Genomic DNA, 11,958 nt, shown 5'->3' with positions numbered 1-11,958 from the left:
ATATCAATTTACAGAATGTAACGTACTAGCCACGGGACTACACTACTCGTAGGTAATAAAAAAAAAGAAACACATAAAGTACCTTGGCGGTAGAAGTTCTTGGGATGAGATGTCACTACAGATGTGAGATGTGCTACAAAATAAAATCTGGCTTCGAAAGGTTAGAGACTCTTTTGGGGATTCCTAGCATTAAACAAGTAGCATGAACAATAATAATACTACTCTTCATCGTCCATATCTGAACCGAAAAAACCCAAAATATTTTTTAATCCCGTTGAATTTATACGAGTTCCGTTTAAAATATCAGTTTTACCTTTGCTTTAATAAAAAATTCTAATGGATCAGGCTTATAGTGAACTTATCTATTTTTTATTTACAAAAAGATGCGCCATTTAATGATATTAAAATACAGGGCACGGGTCTGCTCTCAGAATGAGAAGAGTTTACACCGTAGTAATACCACGCTGGCCAAGTGCATATTGGTAGACTTCACACGCTTTTAAAACGTCATGAAGAGAACTTCGTGATCGAAAACATCGTGAGGACACCAACATGCCGACGATGTTTTCCTTCACCGCTTAGAACAAGTAATATTTAAATTGCTTAAATTAAAAATGCACATTACTCCGCACATTAGTCAATGGTGCGTGATGAGGCTCGAACTCGGTCTCCACGAGAGGAAAGCCGAAGCCTTACCTTACTAGGCTATCACCGCTACAAGGTACTTTTATCATAGCCTTATTACAGTGTTATTTAATCGCAGCTCGGAATTAGGAAATATTCGGTGTCCAGCCACGTGCCTCGGAGAGTACGTAAAGCCGTCATTCCAAGTTACTATCACCTGTGATAAGAATCGTTAAAGCTTCACCAACCCGCATTGGAGCAGCGTGTTGGGTCTCCGCTCTTATTTAGACTTTCGTATGAGAGACGAGATTTGTGCCCAGTAGTGGGACATTATCATTTGCGAAGTTTTACTGTTACCAATATTAATTATTTCCACCAATTTGGTTTTGGCTCGCTTCAACGATTCTTAATAGGCACTATGGCCTATTATAGTTACTAATCATTCATTAGCCTAAGGTGGACGTCTTACCGTCTACGATATGCGAGATTCGAGTAGAGCTAGAAACGAGACACGATTGCGTAGTTCCGATAGTTTTGCGACTGGCCGTGCGTGATATGTGAATATCTAGGTAGGAGTGTTATTACCTCCAAGCGAGCAACGCTGAGTGTATTTTATTTCGGATCGGGCTCGTCGCTGTGACAAACAAAATAGTAGAGAGCAGTGTAAACTACATGAAATTAAGATTAAAGGTTAAATAATGTGGAAATAGGTATGAAGTGTTTTTTAAGTGTGACAAAACTGTGCATAAATTCCATGTTTTTGAAACACTTATTTGTTAGGTCTCTCTCAAGTTTTACAACTTTTCCCTTGAATGCTATCTCAGATGATGCTGTCTAAGATTGTGACGGGCTAACCTGTTAGGGGTTTTACAGTTCTGTTAAACCCCTATCGTACGGGAACTCTAAATCGCTTAGCGGCACGTTTTTGTCGGTAGGGTGGTAACTAGCCACGATCGAAGCCTCCCACTAGACAAACTATTGTACGAACATGATGACGATGAACATCTATTGTACGTTTCATGAACGAGAAAAGATTATATCGGCTAACTAGATATCTAGTTGCTGCCTCGTGGACGATGGAACCAGTACCTAAAAGCTGATAATTATCTTATGTATGTCTCCTAAGTACTATTCCGGAGTAATGCTACATGATATTCGTTAACTGATTGCAAATGATATGTAATTTGAAATTGATCTAAATCCAATTTAAATTCAAATTAAAACAATTTAAACAAGTTCTCCACACCTATCCTTACAGCGAAATATACGAAGTCAAATATGGAATGTATTTAATATTATATTATACTAAGTAAACTTCATTTAAATGAATCCAAACACGTTACCATATGAAACATGATTCGATCGTCTACAATGTATATTTAAAAAGAGATTCCATCATTCTCTTAACTAAATTTTGTTAAAGAAAAGGTTTTTAGGGTTCCGAAAAAAGCAGGACCAGAAATATAGTATCACTCCGTCATTCCATCCATCCGTTCAAGTGTCACCGATCTTTTCCAGGCTTCTTCTTCTAAGTCGTGTACTCTTGACGAAATAAATGGTGTTGGGTTTCGTTGGATGGCTACCCGCCTGAGCCTTCTCAACTTTTGGCGGTTGGCAGCACTGTGGAAGCATTCCACCGAATTTGTCTGGGTCAAGGATTTCACCGTATCTGTCCCTCGTGTAGGTGGCCGCCCTCTTGTCCTTTTTCCTGCAACCTATCCTTCCACCATCAATCGCACAATCGACCCCTCATTCAGATACGATGTTGAAATTTATGCCATAAATAAACTCTAACTCTCTGATTGCTGTGAAATTTTTAACGCGTTCGTAACGTGTATTTTCGTAAAAGAATTTCCTCTTACTGACATATTATTAACAAAACATACAGGAAACTTCCTGGCGACCTACCATCTTTAAATTAGCGACAAAGCCTTTGAGTTCATTTGAAGATAACAATCCAAAAGTTACTTATTTCAATTCTATTTTTGATATAAAATAGAAACCTACTTATTTTTAAAAACCTCAACACATTACCGCAGACACAAGTTTATGTTCATAAAAAAACCCTGAACTAACCTGCATATATTATGGTACTTGCCATAAACATGCCAGAATCTCGTAGTACGAAAATTCTAACTATTATTTTAAATGCAAAATTGTATTTGTTTTTTTGGATGTCCTTCCTGTACTAAGCAACGAGCATATGGTATATAATCAGGAAACCAATTATTTTAATTCCATTATTGATTTATACACGGAAGAGCTATGTTTACAAGTTAACTACAAACTTTATATAACATTTGATGTATTTTCTTTTCTAAACATTATAACAAAGAATGCTCTCATTAAAGATTAATAGGCATTATACTACCATTGCAGGTACGTACTTATTTTGTTAATTACATCGTTATTGTATCGCTTTACGACGCTGACTCTCCATTAAGTTTTTACGAACATCATAGGAGGTCGGCAATGAAGGCCCAGATACATAAGACTTCAGTCAAAGTACGCCTTATACATTAAAATTTAATGATGCAAATTGGAGAGTTACTCCACAAAAACACTATATATAATTAAATTCTATTTTTATATCACATTAAGCTTTGATATTTTATTCACGTTTCTGATTTACGTATCAGCTAAGGTTTGGAACTGCTTCTTGGCAACTGTGTTTGCTGCAAGTAGTTGCCCAGATTTTCAAAGTATTTTTGAGTTCCGGTAAGAGTGAAAAATAATTTTCTAGACAAGCTTTCATATGTGCGTAATAAGAAAGTGTGTTTGTTTTTTATTTGTTTGTCCTTACTTTTCGACTGGATTTTTGGCATAGTTATTTAATAGGACGGAGAGTAGCACACGGTTCTTTTTATCCCATTTGACGGCCGACTGGCGCAGTGGGCAGCTACCCTGCTTTCTGAGTCAAAGGTTCGATTCCCACAACTGGAAAATATTTATGTGATGAACATGAATGTTTTTCAGTGTCTGGGTGTTTATCTGTAGATTATAAGTATTTATGTATTTTATTTATAGAAATTTCATCAGTCATCTTAGTACCCATCACACAAGCTACGCTTACTTTGGGGCTAGATGGCGATGTGTGTATTTTTCACTTTTACAATATTAGCATGGATTTATATCGATCTACGAAACAAAACTAACTACGTAACTCACGAACTACCAACGCTGTCAAACGGATAAATTTCAGAAATTTCCCTCAAATAAAAGCTTCACTTCAATTTATCAATTAAACGAAGTAAATAGAGTGAAAGTTTAGGTAGCCAATCTTTTTACAGATTGATCCATAATAGGAAAATAAGATCTAAAAGATACTTTAAAAGGCGTAGAGTAATCATTACGAACGGATTACGAATAATTTATTCCAAGCTCGTCGTTAGGGTTTTTTATAATACAGTATCCCGAGGCTTTTACTAATGATCCCTCAACGAAAAGAGTATTCTTTTTGGAATTTGATTATGCTGTAATCTATTTACTATGAACGTTTTTCTTTTTAAATTCAAACCTCAAAATTGTGTTATTTACTGAGATGCCTGATCATAACAATTATTAATTAACTTACAGTACAATACAAAAATCGTTATTATTTTACCTTTATTCTTTCGGAACATCCAGTCTGCGTATTTGTGGATCAGGTCTCTTTTCCTGTCGTACATGTTCGTAATATCTGACTGCAAAACATACAATGATGCCCAACATAAGTATAACTATCTTATTAAAAGTACTACTTCGGAAAGCAGCCTTCACCGAAGGCAGTAAAATACTCAGCAGTTGCTGTTATCTATTCTTTTATATTTATATTATACAGAGGAAAGATATTTTTTTTGTGATCTGCCAAAATCTTCTTAAGAGATTTACTTTCAACTCTTTCGCTTATGAATTAATATTTATTCTCAGCGATTAACATAGGCTATATTATATATATTTTTTTAATTATAGAAAAGCAATGTTTTTAGGCTATTGATTTTATTTTTCCATAAAATATAAATATAACCTAAAATGTTCATATACATAATAATACATATAGATGGAAATAATAATTACAAACTAAAATAATATTTATAATAAATATAAGCCGTCTAACTTTTCACTTATGGGCATGGTACCCAAAATGCTGGCGCTGTTGCCCCTTTGTATAGCTAGACTTAGCCGTTGGGCTAAATAAGCGCCAGCTCTTGGCTATATTTAATTTCCGTAATAATAATAATTCGAACCGAAACCATAGTATCTGTAAAACTAGGTAGAAGAAAAAAACGCTAACGAGGTGCTATGTCTGTGTACGCTGTCTTAATGATCCGTCATACGTAAATAGTATGCATTACAAAAATACTGAGTATTTAGTCGATCAAAAGAGAAGTCGAGAATATTTTTTCTATCAATATCAGGGAATGTCTTTTCTTAACTTTTATAAGGGTAAAATGTGTTTAACCAAAAAATTACGTAAAGTTGTAACCACTTTGAGCCAATCTAAGCTATTTTTATTTCAAGATACTTTAAATTTGCTACTAAGTTTCAATAGGTGAATATAGCCATCTGTATAAGAAATAAAATACCCAGAGAACGGATTCTTTAACATTTCAAAAGGTACCTGTATAACCTCATTTCCATAACATAATTGAACATATTCAATTGGAACGCTGTGGCTTATACCAATGACAGGTATTGTTGGAAAAATCGGGTCGGCATACATTATTATGTATTAAAATGCTTCGATTCAGAAAATTAAAATAACCGGATTGGTTTCCTAAAACAGAATGTACTCGTTTGTTGAAAATTTTGTTCAGTGGAGAAAAACGTAGATATTATATATATTTTTTACCAGTTACAATGATCAAGTAAGCTTGTACAAACGTACGCGAAATGATTGAAATGTAATGATACGATTGCTAGGAACCGTTTGTCTTAGTTGATTTTTAATAATACCTTTACGGTACAAAAATCTCTTAATTAAAATACGTTAGAAGATCTTAAAATGCAATTGTCCTTTTCGAAAGGATACCGTGTGAAAAGGGCATTAGTACTTCAATCAGACAATATACTTTTGTTTTCTTTAGGAATAATTAACTGATCGAGCAGATGGCCCACCTGATGGTAAGTGGAAAACCATCTCCTATAAACAGAGCCACACATAACAAAGCATGCAAGGAGCAAGTCCTACAATGTTCCGCACGGTTTTCCTCAACCTGAGGCGTAGATGTTAAGTATCATGTACCCGTAATTACATCGGAAATAAGCCTTTTAGATTGGAACACTGATACTTGGTGGTACAAATGTTCATGGCGGTAGAACTTTCCGGACGAACTCTGCTACAAAAACCTGTAGATTTTCGTACAAGTGAATGGGCACCATTGAGTAGCACATTGTCAAGTTTTAATTTATGGAGCAATCGTACTAAAGCACGACATTTTAACTAGACACTTCTGCAACGAGAACAATTAATACAACGGTACGGTGACAAGATATTTATGGGCCCGATACTGGAAGTAAATCTGCTCTTCCCGAGTTGATCAAACCATAGTAAATCAACTGCGGTAACACTCAAGACAAGCTCGCTTGGGGAAATACAAGTATATTGCCTTAGCGGAGAGCCTTATTTACTTAAGAGCAAAGGAGGCAGGCAATGGCCGGTCGACAGGTCCGAAATGGTTGCCCTCCAGTCAGGGTTGCTAGGGTTGCCAGATTGCCGAGAGATCTTGGAAATTCCTGTAATTTTCATCAGATCTTGAGTCCATTTGTCGAATAAGTCCTTTAAAATTTTCCGTATAACTAAAAATTTATGGCAAAGTCACTAATAACAGAAGCGTACGAACGCTTCTTTCCTTGAATTCTGTATATTGTCACAGAATTTGTGCGCGACAGAATTACAGCTAAGGCGGTTAAGGGGGTGCATTAGCGGATTGAAATGTTTCAGTGTATTTTCTTTCAGTATACAGGTAAATATCTCATGCAACTTAATCTATACCTCTTCACTCGGTTGAATTACACTTATTTGACTTGGCCGTTATGTTGTATAATAGTGCCATTAAAAAAAATATTGCGCCGCTCAGCTCAGCTTTTTATGTTCATAAATACATTTCCACTTTCTCTTGATTACAATACAAACTGCAGGAGCACAAATATCCCGTAAATGAGAATCTATCGGGAAACCCTACCTTCAACGACTTTATGAATTTGTTTTGATTTGATTGTATTTGACAAAATAAAACATTTCCAGGATTTTTATGAGGGCGCATAAGTCGAGTAAGTGACTTAAGAGATTCTACTTACGCCCCTGGCGAAAATAAAATTCAAAATTCATTTATTTCAAGTAGGCCTAATACAAGCACTTTTGAAACGTCAAGTCTGTCTGTTTGTAGTGATTCTACCACTGGTTCGGTAGGCAGATTCTACCGAGAAGAAGCCGGCAATAAACTCAGCAGTTGCTCTTCTGCTTCTAATACAAATAGTAACACAGGTTTTATTTTGTGATCCTGTTTTTTAAACTACTATTATTAATACTACACAATCCCACCGCATGGAACAAAATAGAGCACGCATAAAGTAAAGTTCCGAAGTCATATGATTTTTTTTTATCAATAACATCATCGTAAAACTATTAATGTCCCACTACTGGGTACACTCATAGGTGAGGTCGACTCACTCATAGGATAAAGAGAAAGAGAGCTAAGCTTTTTCATACTGCTCAATGAGAGTTAGCTTTATTTTGGATGTAGTATATATAGTATGTTTTTATACATAGTGGCTTTTCGTGCTCCCGAGGCGGTGCCAACGCTAATTTCCTAACTCCGTAGGGATTTCTGAACCCGGAAACCTTCGTGAACCATAGTCGTATACTAAAAACTAAGCCAAAAGGCAGTCACTAGAAACATGCAGTAAACAACATGAGTAATTATTAAAAGGAACGTTTACGGTTGACTTTTAGTATAGAATTTGTTCCAAGTAGACGACGGATCAATTACGCTGAGTTAATTGACTCCCGAAAGTCTGAATTCTAATTTCGTTTAGTATTTCGTACAATATTATAAAAATATTTGGATTAAATATTGAAACATGCATTAAGTAACTATTTTAAAAGCTATTAATGAAAACAGATATCATAAGAGAGCTGTTGCCTGCATCCCAGTACGTAGATGCGTTGCGTTTTTTTAAGTGCGTGTTGATTATAACACAAACGCTGTATGTAGTGTGGAGCTCAACGTCATTATTACCGCATGTAGATTTGAATAGGTAGATACACGGCAAAGAATTCGAGCGGCATTTTAACTGGAACCTCGGGAGATTTCTGGGGAGCATAGCGAAACATTTTGTAGTTTTGCAGCAATTTATGACCATTCCAGTTGTCAATTAAAAAAATTCACAATCGGAATAGTGTACATATCTCTTAAGCACTATAAACTTGATTCCAATATTTTGACTAAATACAAAAATACAAAATATAATAGGCATGTAACATACATAGTAAGCATGTAGTCAAAAATAAATTATTAATTATAGTGAGTTGATATATTTTAATTGATATAAAATTAAATGTTGTCTCCCTCTAACACTCTACTTAGCATCATAATTATTAACAAAGCAGTATTTCTGAACTCCAGCTTAGGGTCTAAACCTTTTACGCTTAAACATCTAATCTTAACTTAAATGATTTGAATTTCATTTGGTTTATCCACCTGACTTATCCTATGAAAAAATTTCTTTAAACTGGGGCAAATAAATGATTTTTTATTTATTTGTATTGAACCAATTACATAAAGAGCTACAAAAGTTTCAAAGAGGCCCCGGTCTAAAGAACCCCAGAACAAACTCAGCTGAGCTTATATAATATGCTATTTTATTAGAATCGATGTTCTGATTTCTTATTCACCACCGACTCACAACTCCGGCTCCGGTAATTTGGTGTCGAAGTCATTCTGAGAAACGGATTACAGTTTTCCTATCGAAGATACGAGTTTTAACTAGTTGGAGGTACCTCAGGAAAATGGCTTTGATACCGATTGAACCACCTCAATTACATGCGGAATTTGTAGAGAACAAAAAGAAATCCACTCAGTGAAATTATCACTTAAATTCGATCTTGAAGATTGAGATCTCACAATCCGAGTGATCGTAAACCATTTTTTTACGAACGTTATCCCATTTTTGTGACTATTCACACACGTCGTATTTCTCACCAAGGACTATTAATCATGGACCCTTCCCACCCCAATGTACTGAAATCATCTCCAGACACAGGATTCATAAAAAAAGTTTACGATCACCTCAAAATAAGTTTGTGGTATTATGGCTCATGGATGGTTAATGTTTTATGAGTATGATATTTTGTATTTAGATTTTTTTATAGTAATTGAGTTTATAACCATAATACGAGTAGACATTCGTAAGATAGGCGAAGATATTCGTAATGGAAAAACAACTTAAATTCGTAGGTATGAGTATATATACATTATTAAATCACGACGAATTACACAGGAAAATTGTTATTAGATATTACAAAAATGTTTCATAAAATATTTTGGATTGATTCCATTCTATGAACAATTAATAAATTAAATATTGTACACTTCAACATTCATTCAAAATTAAAATTTGACGACTTTGAAATATTCTCGCAAATTAACATGCTTAATGTTTAAAATTATGATTGATGGAATAATAGATACGGCCACCCTTCGCTTAGGCTCGGTCAGATATTAATACCCCATCCGTAGAAACTAAATGATAAATAGTGGCTAAAAAAATAGAAAAGAAAAGTTGTGTTATTGCATAACAATCTATCGACTTCTTTCTAGTTTTGCGAACGTAACATACGGAAACCGATATTTTTATATATAAAGAATAATTATTTGTTTAGCGTGTCGGTACAATGAATTAAAATTAATCTATCGACGAGGATGGGATTCGAACCCACGCGTGCATAGCACATTGGATTAGCAGTCCAACGCCTTAACCACTCGGCCACCTCGTCTTGTTAATTCTAAAGAAATTTTACCAACTCTTGCAATTTAGTAAAATCATCTTCTTGATAATCGTGTTTACCGTCTACATTCATTTACTTTCATAAAATAAACGTTTATTGAGTAAACGTTCATCATGTGAACGTTTAAATATTCAGCATTCTTAGAGTGCCCGTACCTCATAATTCTGTGAAAGCGGAACCCCTAATATGACTTCTGATCATATATGATCATCTGTCTATCTGTGTATCAAGGCCCATTTTCTCAGAGGCCGGTTTAATAATCAAATAATAATATGTATAGCTTCACGCTGCTAGATGACCTTGAAAGAATAGCAATACATAAAGTAAGTATATTATGAGCGAAATATATATATTTATTTATTTATTTCTTAAGAGCACTAACCACATGCATGTTACACGTTTTTAAATATAGCATACACACAATAACATGGACTGATATGCACGTCAATTACAATTGCACATAGCATTGACAAAGTGGCATGTAAACTTAATTTGACAAAAATAAACAGCTGACCGATTAGTGTTTGGTGAGTTTTTTCCTAAACTATATAATCAGCAGTATCGATGAAGTTACCTTCTAGTAAACTATATCTTAGAAATGGGTGTACATGTAACATAAATAACTAAGTTAATAGTCCATTGAACATTTACGATGTTCAACCCATGTTCTACCCAAGGATATACCGCCTGTTGTCAATCAGGTCTCAACTTCGCCTAGAACTTTGCATACCGCAAAATGGGACACGTGCCAATAATTTTGCAATCCTAGGGTAGTGTATCCCACGAAATATTGAAATAATTTTATATTTAGAGATGACTCTACTTGAAATTACTAGTAGTAGAGGCATTTTTTTTAAATTGATTAACATTCTTTATGTATTACCTTCCTAACTAACGGGTTTCCGCGACTTTGTCCGCGTATCCTATGACTACTTTATGTGTTTAATATTATAGTTTTCAGCTATAGTCATATAGCTGATGGCTTTAGTATGATAAATCCGTCTATTAATATTCCTTATTCTTAGCCACACGAAATTTTCAAAAAATTCACTACAGTACTTTTTATAAATAGGAATAGACAATATAGATCTAGGAATTAAGAGACAATCATATCGGATGGTCTAATTAGTGCACGTTCCATTAGCAAATAATGTAACACAATAATGGCACGCTAAAGAACTTCTTTCCCAGCGAAGAGAGACTTAAAAATAAAATGTTAAAGCTTTTACCTTATTTTAATGTCATTTTAACATTTTTGTTTCGTTAGAGTTTAGTTAGTATTTATTCAGTAAAAGTAGGTTATTAGATGTATCCATACTTATATTATAAGTCGCCTGCGATTTAGTCCGCGTTTAATAGGCTTGTATATAGTCACGTCGAAATTGTTTATTTGCCCAGGCTTCTAGGCTTAGGCTATCTTCTCGCCAAATTTCATCAAGTTTGGTTAAGGGCTGCCTATTGTAAACCTATTTAAATCATTCTTCTTTTATTTCACAGTGTGTACTACCAAGCATGTATTGTCTAATTTTAATGAAGATCTGATGAATATTGTCGAAGATCAAAGACATAATTCTTTACTGATAACAGCAAGTCGCAAGGCATATAGGACAACGATCGAATGCATGCGTACCATTCTACTAATATTATTAATGCGAAAGTATGTGAGAATAGATGTATGGATGGATGGCTGTATGTATGGTTGGATGTTTGTTAGTTTGGCGTTTAACGCCACAACGAATGGACCGATTTGACTCAAATTTTGCAGAGATACCTACAATATAGTCTGGCATAGCTCATAGGCTACTTTTATCCCGGAAAAGCGAACAGCTTCTACAGGATAGCATCGCTATTTTTGCCCCATTTGTCGTTGTTTTTTTAAGTCGACTTATTCGATGACGAAGTCGCGCGCGTTCGCTAGTATTAAATAAAATAAGAAGATCATGAAATTATTAAACAGTTAGAATAATGCTATCGGAAATGAGAAACTAATAGAAGTAATAATATATAACGGCCCGCAGAACTTTTGGCATTGGATTTATTACGTAGTAAATTTAACAGATAATTTATTTCGCCTAGACGAATAAGTTTCGTGTCGAATCTCTGAGTCCAACACGAGCTCTTTTTGTCTATATAGTTTTCAATTGCCAGCGGGGCAAATAAAATCCTAGAACAAAAATACTAGCGGAAGGCCGTGACTTTATTTGCGGAAATTTCTGATATCCGGAGAGAATAAGTGATGTTTCTTCACCTCGCAACTTGCACTGAGCGACCTGAGCGCCGCGGCGCCGCGCTGTACATTACTGTTACCGACACATTTATCCAAAGTCGATTATCATGGTCGATAT

At 34.9% G+C, this 11,958-nt stretch overlaps 1 non-coding gene across 1 annotated transcript; it reads right to left on the bottom strand.

Moving 5' to 3' along the window:
• Positions 1-9,519: 9,519 nt before the first annotated feature.
• On the bottom strand, positions 9,520-9,601 carry Trnas-gcu. The gene has a single exon. It is a non-coding gene; the product is annotated as a tRNA-Ser (tRNA).
• Positions 9,602-11,958: the final 2,357 nt, after the last annotated feature.

This window comes from Pararge aegeria, chromosome 6, assembly GCF_905163445.1.
Source record: "Pararge aegeria chromosome 6, ilParAegt1.1, whole genome shotgun sequence".
Classification (NCBI taxonomy): domain Eukaryota; kingdom Metazoa; phylum Arthropoda; class Insecta; order Lepidoptera; family Nymphalidae; genus Pararge; species Pararge aegeria.
Note: the sequence above shows the minus strand (reverse complement) of the source record. Positions and strands in the feature narration are given on the sequence as shown.